Here is a 16,903-nt window from a genome sequence, read left to right as displayed (position 1 = left end):
TATTCAAAGAATCTGCTTCCTTTTGAGAAGAGTTCCAAAGAGACAAAACCCTCTGAGAAAAAAATTCTCCTTATCTGTCTTAAATGGGCGAACCCTTACTTTTAAACAATGACGCCTAGTTGTAGATTCTCTCACAAGGGGAAACAGCCTTTCCACATCCACCCTGTCAAGACCCCTCAGGATCTTGTATGTTTCGATCAAGTCACCTCTTACTCTTCAAAATTCCAGTGGATACAAGTTGAGCCTGTCCAATCTTTCCTCATAAGATAGCCCATTCCAAGTATCAGTCAAGTGAACCTTCTCTGAACTGCTTCTAAAGCATTTACATTCTTTCTTAAATAGGGAGACCAATACTACAGATGTTGTCTCACCAATGCCCTTCATAGCTGAAGCATTACCTCCCTACTTTTGTATTCAATTTCCCCTTACAATAAACGATAACATTCCTTTCGCTTTCCTAATTGCATGCTGCACCTGCATACTAATCTTTTGCGATTCATGCACCAGGACACCCAGATCCCTCTGCATCTCCGATCTCTGCAATCTCTCACCATTTAGATTATATGCTTTTTTTATTCTTCCTGCCAAAATGGATGATTTCACATTTTTCCACATTATACTCCATTTGCCAGGTCTTTGCCCACTCATTTAAACCTATCTATATCCCTTTGTAGTCTCCTTATGTCCTCTTCACAATTTACTTTCCTACCTATCTTGGTGTCATCAGCAAATTTAGCAACCATACCTTCAGTCCCTTCACCTAAGTAATTTATATAAATTGTAAAAAGTTGAGGCCCTGGGACAGATTGCTGTGGTACACCACTCGTTACATCTTGCCTACCAGAAAATGATCCATCTATGCCTACTCTTGTTTCCTGTTAGCTAACCAATCTTCTATTCATGCCAATATGTTACCCCCTACACCATGAGCTTTTATTTTTTGCAATAACCTTTGATGTGGCAGCTTATCAAATGCCTTCTGGTAATCTAAGTACAATGCCAGTTCCCCTTTATCCACAGCACATGTAACTCCCCCCAAAAAAATGCCAATAAATTGGTTAAACATGATTTCCCTTTCACAAAACCATGTTGACTCTGTCTGATTACTTAGAATTAGGGGTTATGTTCTCAGGATAATGGTATGGCTATTTAGGACTCAGATGAGAAATTTCTTTACTCAGAGGGTTGTGAATCTTTGGAATTTTCTATCCCAGAGGCCTGTGGTTGCTCAGTCATTGAGTGTTTTCAAGACTGAGATCGATAGATTTTTGGACACTAGGAAAATCAAGGAATATGGGGATAGAATGCAAAGTGGAGTTAAGGTCGAAGATCAGCCATGATCTTGCTGAATGATGGAGCAGGCTCAAGGAGCCATTAAACTCCTGCTCCTATTTCTTATGTTCTTGTCTGTTTAGTTTAGTTTAGAGATACAGCACTGAAACAGGCCCTTCGGCCCACCGAGTCTGTGCCGACCATCAACCACCCATTTATACTAATCCTACTCTAATTCCATATTCCTACCACATCCCCACCTGTTCCTATATTTCCCTACCACCTACCTATACTAGGGGCAATTTATAATGGCCAATTTACCTATCAACCTGCAAGTCTTTGGCATGTGGGAGGAAACCGGAGCACCCGGAGGAAACCCATGCAGACACAGGGAGAACTTGCAAACTCCACACAGGCAGTACCCAGAATTGAACCCGGGTCACTGGAGCTGTGAGGCTGCAGTGCTAACCACTGTGCCGCCCTAATTGCTGCCACATCAGCAATTATGCAGCCAATAGTGTTGTCAGATTGTGGGATGAGACTAGGCTTGTCAGCAACTTCCCCTTCACGTACTATTCATGCTCTTTCAATCAATACTGACAATATAAGACTTGTGCCAGTTGAATGAAAATTTCCACTTGTTATTCTGTATGAGACAGCATGGGATGTGCCAACTGCTATGGTAGGTGTAGCACTCATCAACGATGGACTAGAGTGTGGTTATGTTTTAAAAACTGTGATCTTTAATGCAGTATAGAATGGATTCGTAGGAGATACCTGACCTCACACCAAGTCTGCCCAGAGACAAGTCAGGGATCTTGGTTACCATGAGATCCAGGAACCCAGATCAAAGACCTTTTTGAAAACAAGGTGCAAAGTTGTAACACCGAAAGGACAATGGATTTTGCTGTCCCAGGCACTCCGATTATAAACAGGGAGCCAGGGGCTTTAAAAATGCAAATTCGAGTTGCATTTGTTAACACCTGGGAACAAAGGAAGGCCTGGGTGGTTTTTGCTATGGTCAGAATTATCGACTCTGCGAATTGTAAAAGGTTAACAAGGATCGACTTTTGATCTGAATAAATTCAACAGGATTTCCTAGGTCAGGCAGGCTATAAGGAAGAAAGGAAGACCAGCAAGCAGTCAGCAGCAGCCTCGAGAGAGAGAGAGAGAGAGAGGAACAGCTGCTTTCAGATCACAGATACAGCAAAAGGCTGCTAAGACTTGGAACCAATTCAAAAGTTGAGGTTTGCAGAGGAGAAAATATCAATGGGATCACCAGAGGTTACCTTATTGAAGGAAGACCAATTGAATATGCTCGGGGGAAGTGAGGAGGACATTGGTTTTGAGAAGGAGACTGGGAAATCCAACCCATTGCATTTGGGAGGAATTTGGGACTTTCAACTGCAAGGGTACCATCTCGATGAGAACACTGACGTACAAGTGTGGTGTGGGGTTTTCGAGGGTGTTGATGGGAAATGCCTTTCTCTATAATTTGGTGTATTAGCTACCTACCAAGTACTGTTTAGTTTATGTTAATATTTAGTTTAATTAAAGTAAAAGTCTTAAAATATGAAATATTGTTTAATTCTTTAATCAGTCTGGGAGTTCATATCTCTTGTTTTTAGGTTAACTGTCTGTCTCTACTGAGGTTGTAATTGGGGGCTCGTCGAGGATTTTAATCATTCACAATTAAGCTGTAAAAATGGGTTTGTTGGACTTTTCCAGAGTTTGAACAAACAAGATTTTACATTTACTTTGGCTGTGTTCAGTGGGAAATCAACATGAGTGCCATCAATATACAAGAATTTGTTCAGAGAAAAGATTTGACTCTCAGTTTATTGTACCAGTTGAAAAAGGTCAATTTGTTTGCTATATCAGCACATGTGGGAATTAGTGTGAAATAAGGGGGCTAGGAAAGTGGAAATAGTCCAAGAGGTGGTTCTTCACTTGAAGTTTGAGGAAGAAAAGGATGTTTCCACTAGTGTTCAAGTTTAGTTTAGAGGTACAGCACTGAAACAGGCCCTTCGGCCCACCGAGTCTGTGCCGACCATCAACCACCCATTTATACTAATCCTACACTAATCCCATTTTCCTACCACATCCCCACCTGTCCCTATATTTCCCTACCACCTACCTATACTAGGGGCAATTTATAATGGCCAGTTAACCTATCAACCAACAAGTCTTTGGCATGTGGGAAATATACACACGAGCAAAGAGGAATCTTGAGTTTAACAATGTGATCTCTGTCGTCATGTACAAAGCCATTAAAGACGCAAAGGATGTGTTGATAGCCCAAAAAAAAGTGGGAGCTTAGGGAAATGCAAGAAAATGAGTTGGGGGGGGAAAATTGGGTGTCAGATTTAAGACTTGTTTGAAAATGAAGATTATAGCTAAAATCTGTAGTTAACTTGTCAGTGTTCAGATCAGAGGGTTCCAGGGTGCAAAGGAGAAAGATAAAATATTGTTCTTAACGCTTTCGCTAAGCTTTGTTGAAACTGTTTACACAGCCAAAGTCAGTGTGTGAATGGGAGGGGGAAGTTAAATAACAATGTACAGGCAGCATAGGATAACAGTTATGTTGGGGGCGCCATTGACAGTGATTTCTAGCCTCATGGATTGGAGTATGGCAGGCTGGAGTTTTTATTGCGAGGATTGTGCCATTTGGATCTCGTGAATCTCTGGTTGCACAGGACATCATGGTATTATAATGGATAAGAAATGCCAGTCAGCCATCTTAATTGGTCCATCCAGAGATATTCTCAGGCCAGTCCCCCTCCACTGCCATTGTAACATCCAATTGTTTCTTAAATGACTCCAGGATTTTTGCCTCCACTACTGTTTTTGGAAGGTTTTTCTTCATCACTTTTTTTAATTAAAAATTTTCTGTTAGCAGCCCTAAAATTATCCCTTTCTAGTATGATCCTAATTCTGTCGCATTTTATTTTGAAGTAATATTACAGATTAACTTTTCTGTACCCTTGTCAACCTGCACTGCTTGGGCATGTTAAGCGTGATGTCTGTTTAGACTCCTAGATCTCTCAGCTTAATTTTTGGCAATTTCAGCACCTTTCATGGGATATGTATGTTTTTTTTTTCTCTTGTGTGTAGTACTTTGTCAGATTAAATTTAATGCAGATAAAGACATTGTCCTGCTAACTTACATATCTTGTCCAACTCATTCTGTGATTTATGAGCTAGCTCTCGATTTCACTGCTGCTAATTTTTTGGCTTGGAAAGGAGGCATCAAAAAGGTACAGAAAAGGTAACCTGGTCTATGACTTCAAATGAAACTTGGAGTTTGGTATCATTTGCACATTCGTCTACTTTAGACTGGGTTTCTGCCTTGAGGTTGTTTATGTAAATTAGAAACAGCACCAGGCAGTGAAATTCTCTGCTCACTCCGCACTCCCCTTCTTCCCCCACCCCCCCCCCCCAATTTCACTGACGTAATGGAAGTGGGGTGGTTCCAGGGTGCAAAGGAGGAAATTGGTCTTTGGCAGTAGCGCAAAATGGGTAGTAGCGAATCAATCCCGTCTGAAAATTGGCCAGGATGTGACATGGCTGCTTACTTTGTTATTGCCCTTTATTGTGCTACTGCTGCAGACTAACTTCATCTTCACTGCTTCCGACATGTTGCTTCCAACTCTTCAACCAGTTTCTTGCCCATTCCTAGTTTACCTTGAATCTCCACAGCTTTGAATTTAATTTATAATCTTTTGGAAATCGAGGTATATCACATCACAGGGCTTACTACTGTCCACTTGAGTTGTCACTTCCTCAATGAATGTAGGTAAAGGGGTGACAGAGCATTCTCATTATAAGTAAAATTATAAGTATCGGGTGGCAGTGAACTGCTTCCAAGTTTACTACAAGCAGTTTGTGGTCAAGGAGTTGCTTATGGTAACTTTGCAATACTGAAGGATGTGATAGATGTGACAAAAATATGAGAAAGAAAGGTGGAAATGAAAATTTATTTGGTCATCAAGACGCAGTTGCAGGTGTGATTTTCAATTTTCACCTTTGAATAAAAGCTGGGTATTTTTGGTGACTGGGTGGTAGTTCTTGACAGATATTACTGGTTAAATTTTTTAAAGTTGGTCTCATTGGCTTTAATAAACTTAAGGTACCCAACAGGACATAGACCAATCCTACTTTATCTAAGGGTTACTACAGTCCACTTAGACTGTCACTTTGTCAATGAATGTGGACAAGGGAACAAAATATGGTGTCCAGTTTGGGACTTTGGCTTGTGATAAGCTGAATCCAGCAGGTTTCTCACTGGCAGCTGCCCTTAAGCCACACTCGCAGCATTGCCCACCACTATCAGTCTCTTTAGAATGGAGTTGGCTTCGAAAGATTCCAGCAGTTTCAGGCAGCCGCATCCTCATTTTATTTTCTTTAAATGCTAAATTTACCTTCAAGATCATCTGCCTCACAGTAATCTGTGGTAAATTAATTAAATCACAAGGACCAGAGCTCCGACACAAACGATCTAGAAGATTCTAGTGTTTGGCTCAAACAAAAACCTGCTTATACCTGAAGTATGGTCAAAAATGACTGGCTGAAGCTTTGCAGTGTCTGATTGTTACGATTAGAGAAAGTTCACTCCACCTTATTAAATGGCAACGACACATTAGGAAAGTTTGCAATGTTTTTAATGTAATGTCACACACTTTTTTTAAAGCATCGTTTCTCATTGAGAGAAGAATGACATAGATCATGTAGCAAATTCAAAATGTATTTACAATGTGGCTACACACTTTCAGCAATTCTTCCCACATTATAACTGTCTCTGTATAGTGGTAAGACATAATTTGGGGTATAGGTTAAATATTTAGCTGCAGACTTGCCTTTAGTAATAAAGTTGGTACGTTGTCTCCAGTTAAAACAAATTCAGTACTCCTGAGGTAGACTGTATAATATATTTTAAGCTTGGATTTAATACTATGGTCTTCTAATTGGGACCTTGTGTAACTTGTTTGCCCCTACAAGCTCACAAGACTTCATTTCTGTAAATAGGCACATCTGAGGTCTCTTGAGCAGATCTAAGGTAATTAAATGTTTTCTGTTGAGAGATGTTGCTTCTGGGAGGTGTTTGTAAATCTCCAATGAGTACCCTGTGCTGAAGTATGAAATAAATTTCAATCTTTCTTTCTCACTTCCTCCCTCCCTCTTCCTCTTCCTTTCTCGTTTGTACTCACTTTTTTTTTTCTTACTTGCTCGCGCCTGCCCCTCTCTGGTGTTCTCATTCTTCCTCCTTGAAGAGATACTTCTGTGGTGAGAATTTGAGTTGGCAGGAGATTGAAAACACAAGTTGGATCTTGTGGGGGACATGAAATTGGTGAGGGAATAGGATTATTAGGAGAGAAGTGACAGTGATATTGTATTGGGGTATAGCAGGCTAGAGGTGGTTGAGTAGATATTTGAGATTTAAAAAATATCCTTTTGAGCTCTTCAGATGGAAGCAGAGGAAGTGAATTGAAGGAAGTCATTGAGAAGAGAAATCTGGACGTGTCCTTCGCTTACAAGAAAATCCTGGAAGTAGATTTAGATTTATAGAGATAGTGTGTTATGAATGCTGGACTTTGTAGTATGATTATGTTTTTAAAAACTGTGATCTTTAATGCAGTGTAGAAAGGATTCGGAGGAGGAATGTGACCTCACATCAAGTCTGCCTAGAGAAAAGCCGGGAGTCGGTTACGATGCAAATAAGGAACCCAGATCAAAGACCCTTTGAAATAAAAATGCAAGGTTGTAACACGTAACAGACAATGGGTTTCGCTCACCCAGACTCAGATCATAAGCAGGGAGCCAGGGGCTCTAAAAATGCCAAATTTGAGTTGCAATTGCTAATTCCTGGAAACCAAGGAAGGACTAGGGTTTTTTTTGCTATGGCCAGACTTATGAACTCTGAATATTGTAAAAGGCAAATGACTATTGGCTTTTGTTCTGGATAAATTCAGCAGGCTTTCCTAAGTCTGACCGGCTGTAAGGAAGACTAGCAGCAGCAGCCTCAGGAGAGAGAGAGAAAAAAACAACTGAGCTCAGAACACTGATGCAGCGAAAGGCTGCTAAGATTTGAACGTGGTTCGAAGGCTTGAGGTTTGTGGAGGAGAAAAGACCAATAGGGTCACCAGAGATTGCCTTATTAACAATACCAGTCAAGTGTGCTTGGAAGAAGTGAACAAAGAGGACATTGGCTTTATTAAGGACACTGGGAGATCCAACCCACTGCAACTGGGAGGAGTTTGGGACTTTTAACTGCAAGGGTACCTATTCTGCTGAGAACACCAACAGAAAATTTGTTGTGGGATTAGCTACCTGCTAAGTACTGTTTTTAGTTGCTATTTAGTTTAGTTATAGTAAAAGTCTTGAAACATGAAATCTTGTTGTGTAATCCTTTAATTGGTCTGGGGAGTCCATATCCCTTGTTTTAAAGTTAATGTCACAACTGAGGTCATAACACAGTGATCCAGTCAGATCTGGAGGTGAGTGACTAGACCAGTGGCAGAAATCCACGGCTGTAGTATTTAAAGGTGTAGAGATGGAATTTGGCTTGGAGGAACAATGAGCTGGGAAAAGCGAGTGACTTGGAGGGTGAGGGCAAATGAACTGTTGGGCTTGATGCCTGCCTAAACTAAAACCTTCTGCACTTCCGAGGACCGTATTCCTCTATTCCCATCCTATTCATGTATTTGTCAAGATGCCTCTTAAACGTCGCTATCGTACCTGCTTTCACCACCTCCCCCGGCAGCAAGTTCCAGGCACTCACCACTCTCTGTGTAAAGAACTTGCCTCACACATCCCCTCTAAACTTTGCCCCTCTCACCTTAAACCTATGTCCCCTAGTAACTGACTCTTCCACCCTGGGAAAAAGCTTCTAACTATCCACTCTGTCCATGCCGCTCATAACTTTGTAAACCTCTATCATGTCGCCCCTCCACCTCTGTCGTTCCAGTGAAAACAATCCGGGTTTATCCAACCTCTCCTCATAGCTAATGCCCTCCAGACCAGGCAACATCCTGGTAAACTTCTTCTGTACCCTCTCCAAAGCCTCCACGTCCTTCTGTTAGTGTGGCGACCAGAATTGCACGCAATATTCTAAGTGTGGCCTAACTAAGGTTCTGTACAGCTGCAGCATGACTTGCCAATTTTTATACTCTATGCCCCGACCGATGAAGGCAAGCATGCCATATGCCTTCTTGACTACGTTATCCACCTGCGTTGTCACTTTCAGTGACCTGTGGACCTGTACACCTAAATCTCTCTGCCTGTCAATACTCCTAAGGGTTCTGCCATTTACTGTATACCTCCCACCTGCATTATACCTTCCAAAATGCATTACCTCACATTTGTCCCAATTAAACTCCATCTGCCATTTCTCCACCCAAGTCTCCAACCGATCTATATCCTGCTGTATCCTTTGACAATCCTCATCAATCCGCAACTCCACCAACCTTTGTGTCGTCTGCAAACTTACTAATCAGACCAGCTACATTTTCCTCCAAATCATTTATATATACTACAAACAGCAAAGGTCCCAGCCCTGATCCCTGCATAACACCACTAGTCACAGCCCTCCATTCAGAAAAGCACCCTTCCACTGCTACCCTCTGTCTTCTATGACCGAGCCAGTTCTGTATCCATCTTGCCAGCTCACCTCTGATCCCGTGTGACTTCACCTTTTGTACCAGTCTGCCATGAGGGACCTTGTCAAAGGCTTTACTGAAGTCCATGTAGACAACATCCACTGCCCTTCCTTCATCAATCATCTTCGTCACTTCCTCAAAAAACTCAATCAAGTTAGTGAGACACGACCTCCCCTTCACAAAACCATGCTGCCTCTCGCAAATAAGTTCATTTGTTTCCAAATGGGAGTAAATCCTGTCCTGAAGAATCCTCTCTAATAATTTCCCTACCACTGACGTAAGGCTCACCGTCCTATAATTTCCTGGATTATCCTTGCTACCCTTCTTAAACAAAGGAACAACATTGGCTATTCTCCAGTCCTCTGGGACCTCACCTGTAGCCAATAAGGATACAAAGATTTCTGTCGAGGCCCCAGCAATTTCTTCCCTTGCCTCCCTCAGTATTCTGGGGTAGATCCCATCAGGCCCTGGGGACTTATCTACCTTAATGCTTTGCAAGACGCTCAACACCACCTCCTTTTTGATAACGACATGACCGAGACTGTCTACACTCCCTTCCCTCGACTCATCATCCACCAAGTCGTTCTCTTTGGTGAATACTGATGCAAAGCACTCAGTTAGTACCTCACCCATTTCCTCTGGTTCCACACATCGATTCCCTCCTCTGTCCTTGAGTGGGCCAACCCTTTCCCTGGTTACCCTCTTGCTATATATATATATATATATATATATATATATATATATATAAACAGGGCTAAATTGTGGCGAGTCGAAGAGACTTAGTAGTTGGCAGGAAAAAAGACAGAGGCGCAAGGGGAGAGCCAACTGTGCAACAGCCCCAACAAACAAATTTCTCTGCAGCACCTGTGGAAGAGCCTGTCACTCCAGAATTGGCCTTTATAGCCACTCCAGGCGCTGCTTCACAAACCACTGACCACCTCCAGGCGCGTATCCATTGTCTCTCGAGATAAGGAGGCCCAAAAGAAAGAAAATATATATATATATATATATATATATATATATATATATATATATATATATATATATATATATATATATATATATATATACGTATAAAAAGCCTTGGGATTTTCCTTCATCCTGTTTGAAAGTGACTTTTCATGACCCCTTTTATCCCTCCTGACTCCAGGACAAGCTAAACTTGCAGTGAATTAGTAATTGCGAGTATGACTTAACCACTGGACTCCAGCCCCCAGGAATTGCTTGTTCTCTGCCCTCACCTTCAGTGAACTCAGTTTGCAGATCTCTTGCAGATTGTCTTTAATGAACACCTCTTTGTTCCTGTTGTGCTGGTAAGCCATTGACTTTGATCAATTACTGGTTCTGTTGTCCAGTGCTTCTGTTGCATCAATTTCAAGATGTGATACAGCCACATTGCTGCTCTCTGGCCTGTTCTGTAGCACCAGGTATTTTCTCTATTGTTTTATATCGTTGAGGTACTACAGCGTTGCTTGATATTCACAGAATCCTCCACTCCGTTCTCCTCCAGGGACAAGTATAGTGAGCCCAATGATCATACTGTATTTAATAAGTTAACAGATTTGAGGGAGAACATGTGTTTTCTGTGCTAGCTCAGAGCTAGGAAAATGGACCTGGAGAAATGTTTTTATTTGTTCTGGATTTTATGTGTACAATTAGTGATAGAATCATTTAAATGAAACTTTGTTAACTATTGCCACACAACAGATGTGTTTAAATCCAAATATTTACATATTTTTAGTCAAACCTCCTTGTTCAATTATGCTATTGGAGGTCAGCTGAATCTCCTTTATAATTGTACTGCTACGATGTGCAAATTTTTGGCTCGCCCGGAAATGTCAAAAATGATTTTAGTGTATTTGATAAATAATTATATCACAAACTATACGTAGTGCAAAGAAATAAAAGCAAAATACTGCAGATGCTGAAAATCTGAAATAAAAACAAGAAATGCTGGAATAACTCAGCAGGTCTGGCAGCATCTCTGGAGAGAGAAGCAGAGTTAATGTTTCAGGTCAGAGGCCCTTCTTCAGAACTGGCAGAGCCAGAAATGTAATCGGTTTTAAGCAAGTAAAGCGGGGGTAGGGCAAGAGATAACAACAGAGAAGGTATTGATAGGGCAAGGTCACAGAGAATAACTAACCAGAAGGTCATTGAGCAAAGGCAAACGGTATGTTAATGGTGTGCTGAAAGACAAAGCGTTAGTACACAGAGGGTGTTAATTGACAGAAAACTGAACAGCCTGGCCCCAAGCACAAACATGAAAAAAACAGTGGGTAGGCACAGTAGAAACAAACTAAAATAAAAAACACATAAAAGATAAAGAATAAAATAGAAAAAAATAACTAAAAATAAAAAGGGGGGCCTGTCATGCTCTGAAATTATTGAACTCAATGTTCAGTCCGGCAGGCTGTAGCATGCTTAATCAGTAAATGAGATGCTGTTTCTCGAGCTTGCGATGATGTTCACTGGAACACTGTAGCAATCACAGGACAGAGATGGGAGGAGCGTTGAAATGGCCAGCAACCGGAAGCTCGGGATATGCTTTCGGACAGAGTGGAGGTGTTCCACAAAGTGGTCACCCAATCTGCGTTTGGTCTCCCCAATGTAGAGGAGACCACATTGTGAGCAGCGAATACAGTATACAAATTTGAAAGAAGTACAAGTAAATCACAGTTTCACCTGAAAGGAGTGTTTGGGGCCTTGGATAGTGAGGAGAGAGGAGGTAAATGGGCAGGTATTACACCTCCTGCGATTGCAGGGGAAGGTGCCGTGGGAAGGGGACGAGGTGATGGGGGTAATGGAGGAGCGGACAATCCCCTCGGAATGCTGACGGGAGGCACAGTAGAAACAAACAGCATTTTTTATGTGTTTATTTCATTTTAGTTTGTTTCTACTGTGTCTACCCACTTTTTTTTTTCATGTTTGTGCTTGGGGCCAGGCTGTTCATTTTTCCGTCAATTAACACCCTCTGTGTACTAACACTTTGTCTTTCAGCACACCATTAACATACCATTTGCCTTTGCTCCATGACCTTCTGGTCAGTTATTCTCTGTGACCTTGCCCTATCAATACCTTCTCTGCTGTTATCTCTTGCCCTACCCCCGCTTTACTTGCTTAAAACCCATTATATTTCTGGCTCTGCCAGTTCTGACGAAGTATCACTGACCTGAAACGTTAACTCTGCTTCTCTCTCCAGAGATGGTGCCAGACCTGCTTAGTGCAAAGAATACTTGTTGTACTTTGAATTATTTTATGTTTCACTGTGTCAGCTGTGTTATACAGTAGACAGAACTTCAGTGTACCCATCAATTAATCTTGCAGTGCCAGTATTTTCTGAATGTTCAAAATAACATCCGAAGATGATACGTGATTATAATTCAGTCCTCTCAGTAATCTTGAGCAGAAGTCGAACCATGAACAGTCTAGCCAATGGGAACTTGTCAAAAACTAGGATTAGTCACAATAAATACAAACTATCTGACATCTAATTGGGGAAAATAAAGAGTGCTTTTCATCATGGTAATAATACCCTGCAAAATAATGAGCTGCTGATTCACAGCTGATATTTTCCATGTGGTAAGTATGCAGTGAGTCGGCGAGACTGTCATCTGGAGACAGCAAATCGAAGCCAAGCACTTCCCAGGAGGGAGCAAAAGAAAATAGCAGCCAGCTGCCGTGGCTAGAGAGCAGGTTGCCTGGCCATTCTGAACAATGTAGGAAAACTTAGGTTTAAAAAAAAATAGGGACTAGTAGAACTGATTTAATTTAGTTTTTTTTAAAAAGCAGTGAAAGGAAATGTACAGTGCATTATGGGCATAGAGGAAATGTTAGTTTTTTGACAAAGTTTATTTTTCTTAAGAGATGAAGAAGCTAATATTTGCTTATTATTTTGATCATGGCAGGTTAAAGCTAGAATTCAGCTGAATGGTTTATGGAATATTGCCAGTAATGATCTGTGCTGTGACCTCTAGAGTGATTATTCTAAATTTTCTGCTTAAACCTTGGGTATGGAGTAAAGAATGTGAGGTAGATGTGGCAATGACTGAGGTTTCAGGCTAGTTTTAGAGAGAATATTATTTTAATAACTATAGGTATTTTTCTATAAACAACTGAAGCATCTTATTTTCTTTATTTGATTTTTGTTTCTGCTACTACTACACTTTTTGCTCCCATTAAATTGTACCTCATCCACTAAAAAATCTCAATACTTGGTTCATGAATGTAGCCTGCTTACGATTGGCATGCATGAGGATAGCTTGTTTGAGATTGTCTGTAGAGACTGGGATCTTAAAGCAGTCTTGCTGGTGTTCTGTTTGTGTAAAATCACCTGCCAAAATTTTGACATGCATCTGTAAATCAAAGAAAATGGTATTAGTACCAGGAGTTTTTTTGTCAACTGCCACATAATATTAAAAAGTTAATTGCTCACAGCTTACTGAAGGTAAAAATGTTCAGTAATTGCCGTACATGATCAGTGACAATTATTGTTCTACCCCCACAAGATTATCTTGGGAATGCCTCAAGTTTCCATCCTTGGCTCCTGTCCATTTCTCATCTACATGCTGTCTTTGGGAATATCATTTTAGGAATGGGGGCAGCTTTGTTAGATTCTTGTTAATGCCTTGTCTTAATAACTAATACGTTTATTGTCAGCAACTTTAATACTAGATGGAGAAATATATTATTAGCATGTTTTCTATTCCTTACTGTATTTTGTATTGATGCATCAATCATTGGCACGATGAATCAAATTGCTGCCTTCTATGCTGTATCATTTTATAATTCACTTGGCTCTTTGTCTTCTCTGCGGTTACTGACCGGAAGCTAGTAAAAGACAGCGTACCTCCCTAATCTGTGATTTAGAAGACCCATTCTTTGGTACCTGGCAGCATTCAGTTGCTTTCCTTCAGTAATTGTTTTTATCCCTAGATTAATTACTGTTAATTGTTACTTCCTATAGTTTCACAGTCATTGGTATAAACATTGCATCCCATAATCCAGTCTATTCAGTTAGTAAGTCTGATTTAAATTTATATACTCTGCTTGATGTAAGATAAATCTGCTTTTTCTCCTTATCTCTAAAGGTCCTAACTAGACGACTACAAGAAATGTCATATCAGCGTTGTCTTGGCAACCTGTCTGCAATAAAGTGCCTGTATGAGTTTAACTTGGGCTAGCTTTTCAATATGCATAATGAGCCAAATTTCGGTGTCACGGGGATTCTAAAAGTGTCTTCCATTGGTTAGAATTGCCCTTACACATCTAGCTTTTTAAATCTTTTGCATGGCAAGTGGCTGACCGAGTGAGCTGATAACAGTGCAATAAGGAGTGAAACCTGGTTTATCCCTACAAACTTGCTTGAACTCCTGTAGTATGTGGTTAGGTCCTGTCTTTGCTGTTTAGAGCGATAGTCAAGCATTGTGTCTAATTTCCTTAGAATTTTAGTGGTTTTCAATTTGTCAGCAGGGCGTTCAGTTTGAGACTTTTCAGGGTTCTCTTTCTCGTCCCGCTCGTCCGTTCATCCTCACTACTGCTGTGTTTCTGTACTATGATTGCCTCTGGCTCAGAATAGGCTGTCTGTTATCCTTTTTTAAATCAGGGTCTGCCTGCTGGGCTTCAGTGAAGCAAGAGTCTACTGTATACCTCATTTATTTATTTTATTTATTTAGAGATACAGCACTGAAACAGGCCCTTCGGCCCACCTAGTCTGTGCTGACCAAGAACCACCCATTTCCTACTAATCCTACATTAATCTCATGTTCCCTACCACCTACCTACACTAGGGCAATTTACAATGGCCAATTTACCTATCAACTTGCAAGTCTTTGGCAGTGGGAGGAAACCGGAGCACCCGGCAAAAACCCACGCGGTCACAGGGAGAACTTGCAAACTCCGCACAGGCAGTACCCAGAACTGAACCCGGGTCCCTGGAGCTGTGAGGCTGCAGTGCTAGCCACTGTGCCACCCCAGTCCTAAGTCTCCAAAATAAAAATGTTGCAGCCAGCCAGACCTGCTGAATCATCTGTCTGACTTTCCTGCCTCAGTGCTCTCTGGGGGAGTTTGCTTGGCCATGAGCTGGTTACTACACAGGCAGGAAAGAGTGGTGGATTCAATTACTAGGGGTCACGAGTTCAAAGTGAGAGGGGAAAAGTTTAGGGGGGATATGCGTGGAAAGTTCTTTATGCAGAGGGTGGTGGGTGCCTAGAACGCGTTGCCAGTGGAGCTGGTAGACGCGGGCACGATAGCGTCTTTTAAGATGTATCTAGACAGATACATGAATGGGCAGGAAGCAAAGAGATACAGACCCTAAGAAAATAGGCGACATGTTTAGATAGAGGATCTGGATCGGCGCAGGCTTGGAGGTCCGAAGGGCCTGTTCCTGTGCTGTAATTTTCTTTGTTCTTTGTCTTTGAAAGATTCCAGGAACTTCCTCCCTGGCCTCATTTGGTTGGCCTAAGCCCACCGGGGCTGCTACCACCTTGCCTCCAGCCAAATCATTGCAGAGAAGCAAATCTATTCTAGCCACAGCTAGACTAGGGACAATTGCTACAGTAACCAGTCCAGAAATGAGTCAAACTGCAAGTGGAGCCGATATAGGGGTACAGATCTACAATCCTTTTTATCAGAACCTTCACCTTTTAGCAAGCTCTCTGGTAGGAATGTCATTCCTTTACCCAGCATGAGGGATTGAGTGGCCCCTGTGTCTCGTAGCAGGATACTGGGTTTGCCTGTCTCACTAGAGGGGTATAGGGACACCTTTCCTTTAAAATGAAATCCTGATGCCTTTCGGAATTTCCTCTACTTCTGCCTTACCTATGGCAGTAATATCTGCAGGATTCCTTACTACGGTTAGGGACATAGGCAGGACTGCCGTCCTACCTGCATGGCACCCTTTCTTTGCTAACTTTGTGCACTCCTACAAAATTAATTGGCTTTTCCTTTAACTTCCACCAGACAGCTCTCACATGCCCTGCTTTACTGCGATGGAAACACACATGTCTGTGGTATACATTCTTGCCCTCTGTATTTTCTTTCCTTACTGGAAGAGGGCTTCTTGCACTCTCATTTTTATTTCCCTGTCACTAACAGCCCATCTTTTATCACTTTCCTATTTTCTGCCCTTTCCAAACCTCAGAATTATTTTGGAAGGATTTTCCCTGTGAAAGGGGTTTATGAATGAGCTCATAGTCATCTGCCATTGTTGCAACTTCTCTCACCCTTGTAATTCTCTGCTCCCCAATATGTGTTCTTGTATTAACTGGGATAGGAACATAGGAAATAGGAGTAGGTGTAGGCCATTTGGCACCTCGAGCCTGCTGCACCATTCAAACAGATCATGGCTGACCATCTACCTCTATGCCATTTCTCCCCACTATCTCCCATATTCCTTGATGTCATTAGTATCCAGAAATCTATCGGTTTCTATCTTGAGCTTGAGCAATGATTGAGCTTCCACAGCCCTCTGGGTAGAGAATTCCATAGATTCACCACCCTCTGAGTAAAGAAATTCCTCCTCATCTCAGTCATGGCCTGCCCCTTAATCTGAGTCTGTGTCCTCTGGTTCTAGACTCACCAATCAGAGGAAACATCCTATCCACATCTACCCTGTCACGCCCTGTAAGAATTTTGTAAGTTTCAATGAGATCACCTCTCATTCTTCGAAATTCTAGAGAATACAGGCCCAGTTTCTTCAATCTCTCCTCATAAGACAAGTCTGGTAAACCTCCATTGCACTTACTCTTTGGCAAGTATATCCTTCCTTAGATAAGGATACCAAAACTGTACACAATACTCCAGGTGCGGTCTCACCAAGGCTGTATACGATTGCAGCAAGACATCTTTACTGCTGTACTCAAATCCCCTTGCAATGAAGGCCAACATGCCATTTGCCTTCCTAATTGCTTGCTGCATCTGCTTACTAGCTTTCGGTGATGCATGAATAAGGAAGCCCGGGCCCCTTTGGACATCAACAC

At 41.7% G+C, this 16,903-nt stretch overlaps 1 protein-coding gene across 1 annotated transcript in view; it reads left to right on the top strand.

The window, feature by feature from the left end:
• The window catches only part of nelfa (negative elongation factor complex member A), a 53,623-nt gene that overhangs the window by 1,026 nt on the left and 35,694 nt on the right, over positions 1-16,903 (top strand). The window lies entirely within an intron of this gene.

The sequence above is a fragment of the Heterodontus francisci genome, chromosome 1 (assembly GCF_036365525.1).
Source record: "Heterodontus francisci isolate sHetFra1 chromosome 1, sHetFra1.hap1, whole genome shotgun sequence".
Lineage (NCBI taxonomy): Eukaryota > Metazoa > Chordata > Chondrichthyes > Heterodontiformes > Heterodontidae > Heterodontus > Heterodontus francisci.
The sequence above is the reverse complement of the archived record's forward strand: the minus strand, read 5'-3'. Positions and strand labels throughout refer to the sequence as shown.